We start from the raw sequence: 14,947 nt of genomic DNA on the forward strand, positions 1-14,947 counted from the left end.
GAATTGAATATTAGAAAGTGGAGGTGTGAAAACTTAGGGGACATGGGAATAATTAAAATTATTTTACTACCCACTGGTACTTAATGTGAGCTACGCTTCAAACATACACCATTTAAATTACCTCTGTAGCTGTCAGTAGTTTCACGGTGCCTGTGGAAGCTGTGCGGAGCTCGCTACATCGGCCTCTCATAGCCCTGAATCCGGGGGATTTGTTCATCTTCCAGACCACAGAAAAGGGCTGTCCTGTGCGCTAATGAGACTCGCTGGCATTTCAGGGTGAGTGGCTGGAGTCCCGGGGTCCCTGAGTATCACAACTCGGGTGCGGGGCTCTTTTTAAGTCCGATTTCAGCCGCTGCTTGCCATGGAGGCCATAAGGTCAGAAAAGTGACCTGCCATCAGCTAGGGTGGGGGTTGTACATCTGTCTAGGTATTTGTGTTTGATCAGCGTCACAGGGGCTGTAGCAATAGGGGAAGCTGGGGATGGCCCATCTCAGCTCTATAATGTCATTTTAAAAGCTATTATTTTGATGAATTAGATGGCAGCTAATGAGGTAAGCAATAGGCTTTCACTCCTGGCTCTTCCCCGCTGGGGATGGTGATGGTCTAAGGACTTTGCAGGCAGGAAGCAGGAGCATGGATACATACACCTGGGGCACCATGTCCTCTGGGTATCATTCCCGGTGCCCTTCCCAATGTGACATCCCGAGGCTTCAGGACCCCCTATACACAGCTTTACAGAGCCTGGACGTAGTGAGCTCATGTATAAAGCCAAGAAACATGTCTTTTTTTTTCTTTTTTTTTTAACCTCCCCATCAAGAAATGCTAGAAAACAACATTAATAGCACTTCCCAGATTTGTTAGCTGCCACGCTCCTTACTTTCATCTCTGGCAATAAGCAGCTCATTAAACAAATCAAAGGAGTTTTTATGAAACTGCCTTCATCCTGTGAGCCGTGCTTCACCCAGATGCACACACAGCGTGTCCCTGCTGGGGCACTGCGGGTGCCCTACAGACAACAGTGCTGGCACAGGGAACAGGACCATGGGCTTTGTGCCTGGGAATATGTGCTTCAGCTGAATAACTTCAGGAGTGGGGTTTCCAGTAGGTCCCATGGTTATGCTCAGGTACTACCAGCTGGCCTGGTTTTCCTCTGTTTGCCAGGACGTATCTGTCCTGATAGCCTGTGCCGCTAATGAGAGCAGGTAAGTGGTTTGCAAGAGCCGTCCTTATTGGGGTGAGACCCACGTGAAAGGCAGAAGCAGAGGGAAGCAGGGCTCGCTGTTCCCCATCTCGAGTTACCCTTAGCCCGTACAGGAAGCGCTGGTCCGTGGGTGATCTTATACGCCATATGTTCTGCGGTATGTGCTACAGCAGAGAGGCACAAAAGGGTGTGTTTATATTGTAACTGTTTTGTTTTTATTGTTCTTTAAGGTTTATTTTGATTTTTTTTTAATAATGCATTTATATTTTCCTCCATGGTGCTTACCTTTAGAGTTGAAGCTGTTAACTGTAGCCAGATATTTGGCAGCGATGCATCGTTTTGTACACTCACAAAGACCACTAACGTTTGCTCAGAGATCGTTGCCACATTAATGAATTGCAGGACGTGTATGCATGGGTAAACACAGCCTCAGCTCAGCCATAAGGTGGGAACCAAGATGTTCCAAAGAGCTCTACGAGTCACTGGCGCCCTTTGCTGATGCCAGAGCATGGCTGGTCCCAGAGCACATGGTGAGTGGCAGCATCTGAGGGGTTTTAGTTTGCTGCACGTACTATAACACGGTACGGTCACCAATCAGGCTCCTGCGAAGGAATGGGTGCCATGTGAGTTTGCACGGGTAGCTTGGAGCTGCCCATGCATGGAGATACGCCCGGGTGTGCTAGGGGAGGGCTCTGCTGAGCCATGGGGTGAGGAGCCAGCCCTGCCACCTTACGCCCATCACCCTTTATGGGGCTGGGATTCCCAAATCCCAGGGGAGAACCACGGAGTATAGATGGCATAGCATCCTGCTGGTGTACGAAACCATGGCAACACCATTTTAAGCATTTGTAGGCTGTTTAATTTGGCCTAAATGCTTTACAGGCTTTTTTTCCTTCAGCTATTTTTATTTTTATGTGGATTTTAATAGACTAATCTAAGTGAGATCTTTGTCCCTCCCTGCAATTGCCCCTTAAAGGCAGCCTTATGATGTACTTACTGTTAGACGTTTCTTGCTAAAAAGCCTTGGGTAGAAAATAGCTTGGCTTGCCAGAGCATCAGATCGCCTGCATGGCATTTTGTTTTTAACCTCTGAAATTGGTTTAAAAAAGCTCAGACTAAGACAAGGGCTCTGGCTGGTGCCAGTGGTGAGGACTCGATGCTTCATTTTTGTGGGAGCCTGCATGTCCCCCCCTGCCCTTAATCACAGCAAAACTGGTGTGATACTCAAGTCGACTAATTGTCGCTATTAAAGGAAGAACAAGAAAGCTCAGACAGTTAATATGGGAGATGGCTTTTGACTTCTGCAGAGGCATTTTTTTTTTTAAGATTACCTTCAAGAACAAGAGAGCCCATTTAATTTCAAATTTAATGACTTTCCACCATACCTAATTCTGCCATTTCCAAGTACATTAGCTACATGATCTCCAGATTGTTAGAAAGATGTCGTCAGATACCAGACTGAATGTCAGACATAAAAGCTTAATAAGTGACGTGCTTTACATTTTTGGTGCAATCGAATATAAAAGCATCCACTCAGTTAAAATTACCAGAGGTAATTTCAACAGAGCTGTCAAGTCTTTTTTCCTAGAAATTGAAGTTTTTCCTAATGTGCTTTTACTGAGATTGAGAGAAGTCATTTCTGATGTAATTTCTTTGTATGCAGGTATTATCGGAGAGAGGTGAAGCTTGACATTTTTCTGAGAAAGTATTTCTCTGGTCGTCCTTAGCAGAATGCTGCTGGAGATGCCCCCCCCCAGTTCAGATTGGGTCTGAACGTGTGGAGCTGAGAGCTGAGGCTACTTGGGGCATGCTGAAACCCATATATTCTGTTAAATGATAGATCTCTCTCTTTTTTTTTCCTTTCTTTCTTTCTTTTTTTTCTCCTGTAGAGGTGTGACAGCAAGGAACTGCAGTCCCTGCCTGAAATAGTCCCAGATGGGTGGCATGGAGCACTCCCAAAGCTGCCTTTTGAAGGCAAATGAGTCATCGGTGGGACCTGTGCTGTAACTCTGCAAACCTGCTCAGGTTTACCATGGGATGTGGTGGAGGAAGGTCTGAACTACTTTGTATCTACAGAAGAGAAAGGGGGGGGGGGGGGGAATCAGTGCTTTCAGCTCTTTATTACTATCAACTCTTCATTATTATTGCAGAGTCAGGCATGGGAAAAAGTTATTAGTGCTGAGTTTAGGATAACAGAAAAATGTCATTTCCATGTTAACAGGCTGCAGTTGAGTCTGCAAATGCTCACTCAGCCCTGACAAAACAGGTGCTTAACCCGAAGTACTTTGCTTAAGCACTTTGCTGGTTTGGGGGCTTTATCAGTATTGACTTTTAAACCAGATGATGAGCCAACCTGAGAGCCACTCAGCTGCCATTGTGGCCTCCAAAAAGGCCTTTCTTTTCAATGGGTGTAGCTTTTTGAGATGCTAATGATCTTTTAAAGTCCACTGTTGAATGTTGCTGGGTCCCTCTGAGCCCCAACTATCCTTTCAAACAGTAATAGATGCTTCATCATCTCCAGATGTTTGTTTTGCTCTTTTAAAGAAGGGATGGGGTGAAACTGTTGTTGTTGTGTTTTGGTTTTGTTTTTTTGTAGTTTTGGCTCTGAGGAACCTGCGTTTGGACTGCCCAAAAGCTTGGAGGGAACAGGGATGGGAGGGATGGGGGTGAGCATCAGGGAGAGCTGGTGCGCTGCTAGAGATGGCAAAGCAGGAGGAATTGGGGGCAGCTCCTGAACCCCAAAGCCTTGCAGGAAATGTGGGACAAGGCTCCATCCTCTCCTCAGCACTTGGCAGCACAAGATGAACCAGGAATGGGGGAGGGGGAGAAGGGTGATGGATGGTCCAAGGGGTCCCTGCTTTTGTGCTTGGGGTGATGCATGTGCCCCAGGCCCCCTTCCCAGGGTGGCAATATCTCTGCATGCTGTGAGAAACCCACCCTGCAATGTGACACGGGGTGGCCAGCGGCTGTGGATTTAATGGGTGGATTACGCACGTGTTGCCCATGAGGGACCCTCGGGAAGCAGGGACAGGCACTCCTTCAAGGGCTGGATCCTCAGCAGGCACTTAGGGCAGTGCGTAGCCCATGGGAGCCATCGAAATGAGAGGTCAGGACACAGCACCTTTTCAGACTGCTTTGTGCTCTGCAGCTTTCCAGAGCCAGCTGGTCCTTCTGCTTGGCTGTCGTTGAAGGTTTCCGTGGTGATGTTGATGTTGATGTGTCCCAAGAACTTGCATTCCACCTCAGCTGTGATATCGGTGTATTGTTCTAATGGGCAAAACACTTGCTAAGATTTGATAATACACTCATCCACATACCTTCTAATTCCTCCCAAAGCACAATGCTTGCATTCTTTTTTTTTTTTTTTTTTTCCCCAAACAGTAATCAGGCCATGTGGTTTTCCCAGTTTGTCAGGGAACTCGGCAATCTATGTAATCCCATCTTTCCTTGGATTATATCTCGTTTTCCCTTGGATGATATCTCGTTGTCCTGCTCCTTCCCCTTCAAATACAACTGGCAGTGATGGGGATTGTCCTTTCTCAGCTGCATGGGAGAGCACTTGGGTGCTGCTTGTCTGCTCAAGCCCCTGTTTCACCCTTGACCTGAGACAGGGTCTGGAGGACAGACTCTCATCTCCCCCTTCTCCAAAAGCTGCTGCATCTATCCCTTATTTCAGTGCTCTTTTTCTCTTCCAGGGCTGCCTTAACTGTTGCCTTCCCTCCTGCAGCAGACGTGTTGTGGGCTTGCAGCTCAGCACAGCCCACGTGCGCTGCAGGGACCTTTTTACTGCCTGACTGAGCCCATCACCAATAGCCAGGATGAAATCACTCTGCTTTTTATTTCATCATTACAAGCCCATAACCAGCTTTTAGGGCAAAGGGAGTATTTTCCTCTAAATAGTTGTAAACATTAGCAGAATGCACTTTAAAAGCAAGAGAAGAGTGAAAAAGCACAAACCCAGACCTTTGTCCCTCATGCAGGAAGAGTCCTACCCCAACACTGCACCTTGTTCCCTTTATGAGGTCTCTGAACAAAGAGGTTAAAGCATAAAACTCTTCAAAATGCAATGTTTATGTGCCATTGGGAGCAAGGAAATAAAACCCTGGGTGTGCTCTGACCTATAGTTTGGAGACAGAGGAAAAAGAGGAAAATCTGAATCACAGCAAAGAGCCTTTTCCCATATGGTTTGGTTCAAGGAGTGAAAAACTGTACCCGGGTGTGCCAGCTTGGCTTTTCTCGCTGACCCTGGCTGTCCTTGTGTTCTGCCATCTGAGGGTTCTGGTGCTCTTCCAGCTCTAATCACACAAGGCACACACATGGCCTTGCAAATAGATTTTCCCTGTTTTTCCTTACCAAAAGGGACTTCACAAGAAAAGCAGAGGTACATTTGATAAGGTTTTGTTAAATTCAGTATTTTCAGGGGAGAAAAATATTGTGTGGAAGCCTTTCTGCCAAGGGCAAGCTCTTCCCTCCAACCATCGCAACAAGGACCCACTGGGCACGTGCCTTCCCGAGGAGTGGCTGTTCCTGATGGGTGAGTCAGCAGCCCAGAGCAGCATCTCCCCGGTTCTCCATGTTGTACAGCTATCTTGGCTGTGCAATGGAGGTCATTCTTTCATGACATTTATCTTCTGCCTTGCTGTTTCTTCTCTTCATTGCTATTGCCTTCCAGCTCATGCATGTAGTAAGAAGTTGTAGATGACCAAGACCATAACCTGTTCCGGTTCAGCTGTGGTTTGATTTCCAAAGAGCCAACAAAGACTGCTGAACTAAGATTATTTCCTTTTTTGCAACCCTGCTTGTCCAATGTAATCCATTACTTTCTCTTCATGAAGATGAGAAGATGGGTGAAGTTCAGCTGTGGGTGTGCTCCAGGACAGAGAATACTTGTGGGCTTTGGTGGTCTCTTGGGAGAGGCCAGGAGGGGACCTGTGGGCAAGGTGAGGCCTTGAGGCTCTGCTGTTCCTCCCTGAAGGGGGAAAACAAGAGATTTATGAAAGAAACTGGGTAAGTTTTGGATGGTGGATTCTGTCTGCGCCTCCCATGTCTTGGCCTTACACATTCTGTGTGCCTCTACTCTCTCTCTGGGCCACCATATCTCCAGCAGGTCTCTCCTTCTCCTTGGAACTACCAGAAATTTTGGTCTTGTAAATTCTCTGGCCCTCACAAAGTCTGCACTCATCTTCCTTTCAGCCTTCAACACGTTTTGGCCTCCATCTCTCTCTGGGCCACAGCTATTTGGAACAACACTCACTGGGCTTCCCACTGCTTGTGTCATGTCTGGTTGTATGGCAAGTCCTGGGACTGGTCCCTCAGCAGGTGCTGTGTTGCATCCCATGGAAGCTCTCTTTGGACCTCTACCCTTGTTCTACAGCCTTTGCTTCCTTTGCTTGTTCAACCTTCAACTCAGTCTCAGCCTCCAAAACAGTTTTGGCCACCCCTACTTATTGGGCCTCCAACTCTCCTTGGTCTTCTCCTCCATGCATCTGCCAATCTTTTTTTGCCTCCTTAAATTCTCTGGGCCTCCCAAAATTTGTGTGCCTGCTTCTCAGCTTTCTCTGGGACTCCACTCTTTGAAGCAACAATTTGGGGGCCTCTTGGTCTCATGGCAGGTCTCAAAACAGGTCCCACAGTGCTGTGGGAGGTGCCACTGGGCCTCCCACTCTCTGATTCCCACACTTTTTTGATCTCACACATTCTCTGGGCCTCCTGTTTTTCCTTGGCCTCACCTTTTCCTAAGTCTCCCACTCCCTGAGCCCATCAGGTCCCACAGCAGGTCCAATGACCAGGGAATGCCACTTGGCTTGCCCTCTCAGAGGTTCCCACCGTGGGTCCCATGGTGTTCCCCAGCAAGTCACATCATGGGTCCAGTCATGGTTTAACCCCAGCCAGCAACTCAGCCCCCAATGGAATGGGGGAGAGAACCAGTAGGGTGAAAGTAAGAAAACTCATGGGTTGAGATAAAGACAGTTTGATAGGTAAAGCAAAAGCCACGCACACAAGCAGAGCAAACAAAGGAATTCATCCCCCAGTTCCCCTGGGCAGGCAGGTGTGCGGCCATCTCCAGGACAGCAGGGCTCCATCACGTGTAACGGTGACTTGGGAAGACAAACGCCATCACTCCAAATGTCCTCACCTTCCTCCTCCTTCCCCCAGTGTATGTACTGAGCGTGACGGTCTATGGTATGGAATATCCCTTTGGCCAGTTTGGACCAGGTGTCCTGGCTGTGTCCCTCCCAATTTCTTGTGCTACTCCAGCCTCCTCACTGGCAGGGCCTGGGAAACTGAGAAGTCCTTGGCTTAGTATAAACATGATTAGCAACAACTAAAAGCATCAGTGTGTTATCAACATTATTCTCCCACCAAACCCAAAAGGCAGCGCTGCACCAGCTACTAAGAAGAATATTAACTTGTGCCCCAGTGGAAGCCAGGACAGTCTCATCACCAGCCCAGCAGTGGGTTCCCCTGTGGGCCCTCCTGCAGGTCCACTGGTGGGACCCACAGGGAGCAAGCCTTCCCTTTTCTGGGCTCATCCAGGCACTTTTTAACCCTTCTGGAGTATCCTCCTAACCCTGCCACCCCCCAAATAATGTTCATTGAAATAATTATAGAAAAACCTTTAGGGATTTTAAAAGAATATTTTTGTTCCTGTTTAGATGAACTAAATGCTGCACCTGATGCCAGTGAAACACACTGTCCTCCAACACCAGAAACCAGTACTCGGGGACCAGTCAGCCAGTCCTAGGCCAGTACACCTCTTTTTTTATGACCTTAGTAGTTTATTTTGTTTATCAGTCTTACGCTTCCTCAGGGAAGGCAGCCCCCGGCCTACAGCTGATGGCCCAAGGACACCTCTGTAATTGTCTTTAAGCTCATAAAGGACGAGACAGTCACAGCCCGCTGTGTCTGCCATCCACAGCACATGACGTGTGGCACATTGCCTCCGTGCTGCCGTTGGCTGCTTTTACAGAGACCCAGACCTCAAGGCTGAATGGCCTTTACTGCATTTTCCTGAGATCTGAGATGCTTGATTAAGGCTTTCTTTCGCTTCCTAGTTAACGAAAAGGAATTTGTATCGTGAGGTAGTATACGTCACTGCTGGATGGCTTGAGTTCAACGCAAGAAGCGTTGCGGGTGAAATCCTGCCCCTGCCAGCTCCAGGGCATTGACGAGGTTCTCTTCCTAATGAGAGAAATGAGCTAGCCAGCACATCTGTGTGGTGCAGAGCAGTGTGTCTGGAGGATGCAATGCTGTTTCGATAGCACAGATGTTAGCAGCTTTTCTTTGTGCTTGAACAAGGATTGGGAAAGGGGAAAGAGGACGGAAGGAGGATGGAGAGCAGAGCAGGCTGCTGTTCCTGCACACACAAACCATGACTTGGGTGCAGGTCGGGGCTGATGCTTGCAGCAGCCTCAGCATCACTCCAGGGCTTCTATCTGCTTGTGGTTGGTATTCTGCTTGCACAAGCCCAAAAGACAGGGTTTTGGCACTCTTCAGGTTTCTGTTAACAGAGATGGTGAGACGTGGTCAGGACCCTTGTTTCTGAGCCCTCTCAGGCAGTCCCACAGCTCCCTCTCACCTCTTTGCAAGATGAAGGCTTTAAGCAGCAAACCCCACTTCTCCTCTTCCCAGTATGCTACGGAACCAACCACTGCCCAATTTCCAGTTCTGCCCCCTGCCCCTGAAAATCGTCATGTGAGGAGACTAGAAAGATACAAATTAAATACTTTTAAAATTTTGAAGAAATAAAGTATTCAAGGAAAAAAAAAAAAGAAGGAAGGGGAAGGAAAACATCTTTAGGATCATGCTTTATAACTCGCCATATCTAATGGAGTCTCCACCGTGCATTATGGAGCAGGCAGTGGAAGAGCTGCTTGAAAGGATCTGACCTCAAGGGGAGATGCTCACATGCAGGGACCAAGGCTCCCGCTCCTGCCCACATCAAAAGTAGGGGCAGGGGGAACAGGCGTTACAGGGATTTCGGTTTTGATCTCACTAGAAATCCTTTGAACTGAATGTAAGAAGGAGCCGGGTACCAGTGTCTTTGTGACGGAAGGATATTGCTAGTTGTTAATATTTTATACGTTGTTTCAGGGCAACTAAGATTGTTTCTGCCACCTCTCTCCTACAGAATAACCCTAAAACTGCCAGCAGGAAAACCTGCGTATCTTTAATTTGAATGCTGGCAGAGCAGGCCTTGAAAGAAATGAGTTAAGATCTGAGTTATGATCGTTTTTTCTTTTTTTAAAACAAGTGAAATAGAGAATAGAACTTCACGGTATAGAAGTAGAGCATTGTCCCGTGCATACGCCTGCCGCGTGACCTATTGATGGCAAATGCAAGCTAGCTATTAAGCTTATCTCCTAGCTGCTAAATATAGAAACATATGCATGTATACTGTCAGATGGATAATGCCTGGGATTTTTATGATTTGACACAAAAATGACATATCTGAAAATTCAGAACTTCCAGTTTTGTTCTACATGCTGCTTTAAAGGTTTCTTTTTTTTTTACCTTTTAAGCATCTCTTTCTCCTGCAGTTGAGAGAATCCCAGCAGATAATTGATTGAATCAACACTACTGAAGGCAAAAGAGCATGCACAGCATAATTCTGCTCCCTGTTTGTTTGGTTTGGGGTTTTTTGGTTGGTTGGTTTTGTGGTGTGTTATTTTTTTCTGAGAACAGCTTCATATTTTTGTTAAGAAGTTCACAAACACCTATGCCAGTATACAATCAGGAAAGGTTAAAAAAAACACCCCAAAACAACAGCATGAATACAGACTCTCAATATATCTAAGATCAAAACAGTGGCAAACAAGATAAGAACTTAATGTGAGGGAATCATAATGAAGAGGAAAGGTCGTAAGGAGGAAAAGTTTCTGTATCTAGCCTCTATTGGGTTAGAGCTTAAAGAATAAGTTATTCAAAGGACACAGGAAAAGATAGCTCTTGTGAATTTAGCAGAGATTTAGGACATATAGGAAGTCAACTTGAAAAAAAATAGCATTTGAAATATAATTTTGTTGGACCTTTAATAAAAGAGGTTCAGAAATTGGAAACATTTGAAATGTAGTTTTGTTTAAAAAAAATAACTGAGAATTCCAAATATAGCAAAAGGAAAAGATGATGTAAATGTGCTTGGAGAAGTCCTAGGAAACTGAAAGGAAGAAGAAAGAGAGAAGGAGGTGGGAAAAGTGCAAGTAAGAGATGTCGAAGAACAGATGGAGCTGAGGATCACTCTAACAAGATTAACGGTGATTAGACAATTGAGCAGAAATCTCATTTATTGGGCACTGACCTTTGAACTGAGGTTGTTGGAGGTTAAAGCGGAAGATAATTGCCTCCGAAGACTTTGCTTTGGAGCGATAGCTGGGTAGTGTGTGAGGATGGGATTCCTCCAGTGCCACCATCTTCCCGGCACCCCCAAGGGGGCAGTGGACAGGGAGCAGCGGGGAGGAGCTGAAGTTTCTTTTAAACCAAAGAAAACTCTTTCAGCCCTAACTCCTAGCACAGCAGTATATTATAGCGTTGATGGGGTGAAGCAAGTAGAAGAAAATATACTTGGATGTTTGGACTCCAGAACATCCTTCTGTTTGTTCACTTAGAAACTGGTGATGTATGAAATTAAAGTATCAAGGTGGATGGGCAGCTCATCTGTGGGTGAAGATGCACCAGTGAGTTTTGGAATATTTTCTGATATGATTTTCCATCATGATAGGATGCAGAACCTTCTAGTTTCCTTGGGTTGACTTTTTTCTTTTTTCCTTTCTTTTTTTTTTTTGTCCTCAAGTTTCTTGCCAGAGCACATTAGTGTGCTTCAGTACTTACTGCCAGGTGCCATGGAGGTGAGGATGCTGTGTGCCGGCTCCGTGCTGGGAGGAGAATAAACTCAGCTTAATGTTAAAGCTTTTACTACTGGGGAAAACACAGCCATTACAGTACAGGAGGTCTGAGATTTGTTTATGCAAGAGAAATTACACTGCTCATTTACAGCAAAAATAGCATAGGAAGAAGAGTAATCAGCCATTTTATTGGAAGATGGGTATTAAAAGTGCAGCAGTGAAAACTATACCCTGTATATATCCTGTACAGACAGCAGGAGGATATAGGTACATTACTAGACTTCTACCATCTCTGTAGTTTATTATTCCATGAAACACGACTATGTTGAGTTATGTTGACTCATGTTGAATTAATTACTAATACAATACCCAACAGGTTTTGATGTACCGATTAAATTTTCAGCGGATACTTACCATTTCCTGCCACAGACTTGGAGCAGGTAGGACTAGGAGGAAACGACCCTGGCGGGACTGAAGTTTCAACAAGAAATTGCACAAAAGCCACCAAAACCTCATTTATCTGCCCAAGTAGCAGAAGAAAGGCCTCTTCCTCAGTGCGGAGAGGGCAGAGATGGGTTAGTGACCAGAGTCCACACTGAAAGCACAAGCAAAGTCTCGTCAGGTTGTGCGGTATCACTCTGATTTTCTGCCCTTGCACGTAATAGGTGTATAGTGATCACAATACATATCAATTAACTTACAAGAATAAACACGTAATGCTGCCAAACCCACTGTTATCCTGATGGTGAAACCTTCTAAAAGAAGAGTAGCTTGTTTTCAGAAAATCTGCTGCAACTGAGGAGTGGGGAGCTGGCTGTTCTGCAAATCATAGAAAAGCTGGAAATTTTGCTGTGGGAATATAACAGAACCATAAAGTTGTTCAGGTTAGAAAAGACTGTTAAGACCATCGAGTCCAACCACCAACCCAGCACCGCCCAGCCCATCACTAACCCATGTCCCTCAGCACCGCATCTACGTGTCTCTTAAATCCCTCCAGGGATGGTGACCCCACCACCCCCTGGGCAGCCTGTCCCAGTGCCTGACCACCCTTTCCATGAAGAAGTGTTCCCCAGTGCCCAGTCTGACCCTGCCCCGGTGCACTTGAGGCCGTTCCCTCTGGTCCTGTCGCTTGTTACCTGGGAGCAGAGCCCGACCCCCCTGGCTGCAGCCCCCTTCCAGGGAGCTGTAGGGAGCGATCAGGGCCCCCCTGAGCCCCCTCCTCTCCAGGCTGAACCCCCCAGCTCCCCCAGCCGCCCCCCATCAGGCTCATGCCCCAGCCCCTGCCCGGCTCCGGCCCCTCAACACCCCCCTGCAGCGAGGGGCCAAAACTGACCCCAGGGTTCGAGGGGCGGCCGCACCGGTGCCGAGTATGGGGGGGCCATCGCTGCCCTGGTCCTGCTGGCCACACTCTGATACAGGCCAGGATGCTGCTGGCCTTCTTGGCCACCTGGGCACACTGCCGGCTCACCTTCAGCCAGCTCTCGACCCCCGGGCCCTTCCCCGCCGGGCAGTTCCCAGCCCCCTGCCCCCGCCCGCAGCGCTGCCTGGGGCTGGTGTGCCCCCCGTGCAGGACCCGGCACTGAGCCCTGTTGAACCTCCTGCAGTTGGCCTCATCCATCGGCCCAGCCTGCCCAGCCCCCTCTGCAGCCCCCTGCCCTCCGGCAGATCAACACCCCCCAGCCCGGTGCTGTCTGCAAACTGGCCGAGGGTGCCCTCGATCCCCTTGTCTCAGAGTATGTAATAGATAATTAGAAACTCTCTGCCCTTGCAGAAATCTGATTTTACAAGGAGTTACCGGGATTTTAAAAATCAGGGCTACTGGGGAAGTTTAGCAGCTTACTTCAGTATAACATAGGATAAAAATATGTGGAAGGCTGGAGGAGAGGGATTAGTGCATGTATATGAGATACTGTAGGAGAACACCAATTACTGGAAAATTACATTTTCCAGGAGACTAAAGTAATCTTTTTACCCATATTGCAAACATATTATAAATGTGCTTTGAAATATTATGACTTCAAAAAGTGCATTTTAAGAGTAAAAATCCCACAGTATCAGGAGTGCTTTCCTCATGGTTTTGCACATCCATCCCTACATAACGAATAGTAGCAGTCACTGCACATAATTTCTACTTTAAAGCAAGGAATGGGAACCATAAAATGACCTGGAGTTGGGTTGGAAAGCTAAGAACAGGTGGGAAAGAAGAGAATTTAGCTCTGATCTGATGGGTGCACAGATTCTATTCCTGCAGGCGTTGGTCAGTGGGAACTGCTCTTGCAGATGGAGGTAGCAGGAGGTTGGAGTGGGATCAGGCAGCCACAGGAGGGGCTCGGAGCTCAGCAAGAGCTTCAAAGGGCATCTGGAGTGATGGGTTGTAAATATTGTATTTAATAATTAAGGGGAACATTCTGTAAACTGTAAAGTGATGCCAGGATCAACCTAATCGTCACTTTGAGAGCAGTAGCCTGGAGGCCTAAGCTTACAGGGGCCACCAGCAGCAGGGTTTGCAAGGGGAAAGCAAAACAACAAATTCCAGGCAGGATCTTCCTGCACTCAAAGGCCCTTTTTATTTATTTAACAGGCAAAATAAGGCTGACTTACTGAATCCGCAGCAGCAGTTTTTCTCCCTTGAACATGCCACTCCTGTAGGATGAAGCAGCAGATTTGCTGGTGGTGTCACCAGCTCTCGGGGGGAAGCACAGACCGTGCCACATTTCATGCTTCCCTGGCTGGCACGGACCGAGCACTCGTGCGACAGCCCCTTGTGTTGCTGCAGCAGCCCAGGTATGTCCCACGCTACTTATCCCCTTCCTTTTCACAGCTACTTGGAGCAGTGAAGAACAGAGAAACCAAAGTGACACTTTTCCACCTAAAGCTTTGCTGCTGGCAAACTTCAGTGTATTTTCCTCTTCCGGCAACACTTTACTGCTGATTTTTATTAATTAAAATAAACTGGAGTTTACCTAGTCTTAGTAAGCTGTGCTTACTCTTCTATTTAAATGGCTTTCTCCAAATCTTGACTGTGTTCTCTTGCCAGCAGGGGCTTGCAGGCAGCTGCCCACCGCCCCAAGCTCCATTGGGTATGAACACAGTTGCTGAGCAACGAGGCAACCTCCCTACAGCACAATTTTGGCACATAATCTGTGATTTTTGTGAAACGGAGATGGCTTTGGAAAGGCAGATAATTGACTGCCCTGCTGCGTAGCACGTATGGCAGGAGGTTATAGCGTGGGTGGATGTTGAGGAGTCCAGCCCAGGGCTTGACCATGCTCTTCCCGATTACTTCTGGGATGATATCACTGGAATCATAGAACCACAGAATGGTTTGGGCTGGAAGGGACCTTAAAGCCCCCCCAGTTCCCACCTCTGCCCCGGGCAGGGACCCCTCCCCAGCCCAGGCTGCTCCCAGCCCCATCCAGCCTGGCCTGGAGCACTGCCAGGGATGGGGCACCCACAGCTGCTCTGGGCAGCCTGGCCCACCGCCTCGCCGCCCTCATGGGGAGAGGTCCTTCCTGATATCTGATCTGCATCTGCCCTCTTTCAGCTTAAAGCCGTTCCCTCTTGTCTTATAGCTACAGGCCCTGCGAAGAAGTCTATCCCCATCTTTCTTACAAGCCCTTATCTCTCTGAATATTTGGGAGTGCTGTTTGCATGGGCACCATTTTTGCTGTGTTTGGGGTTAAAGATGCAGGGATCTGGAAATGAGGTGGTGCAGGATCTTTTTTTAGGTGAACCCCAGAGCCTGAGCCCCTACCCTGGGACAGCAGATGCAGGGTAGCTGTAAGTTGTGGTGATGGTTCAGGGATTTTTTTAGCATTGCTGGTTTCATTTATGAGGAGGAGATGCCATAGTAAGCATTAAGTCAGAGCAGTGAGGTGTCCTGGCTGGCCATGTCCCAGGGAAG

The sequence above is a fragment of the Falco rusticolus genome, chromosome 8, assembly GCF_015220075.1.
Source record: "Falco rusticolus isolate bFalRus1 chromosome 8, bFalRus1.pri, whole genome shotgun sequence".
In the NCBI taxonomy this organism is placed as follows: Eukaryota; Metazoa; Chordata; class Aves; order Falconiformes; family Falconidae; genus Falco; species Falco rusticolus.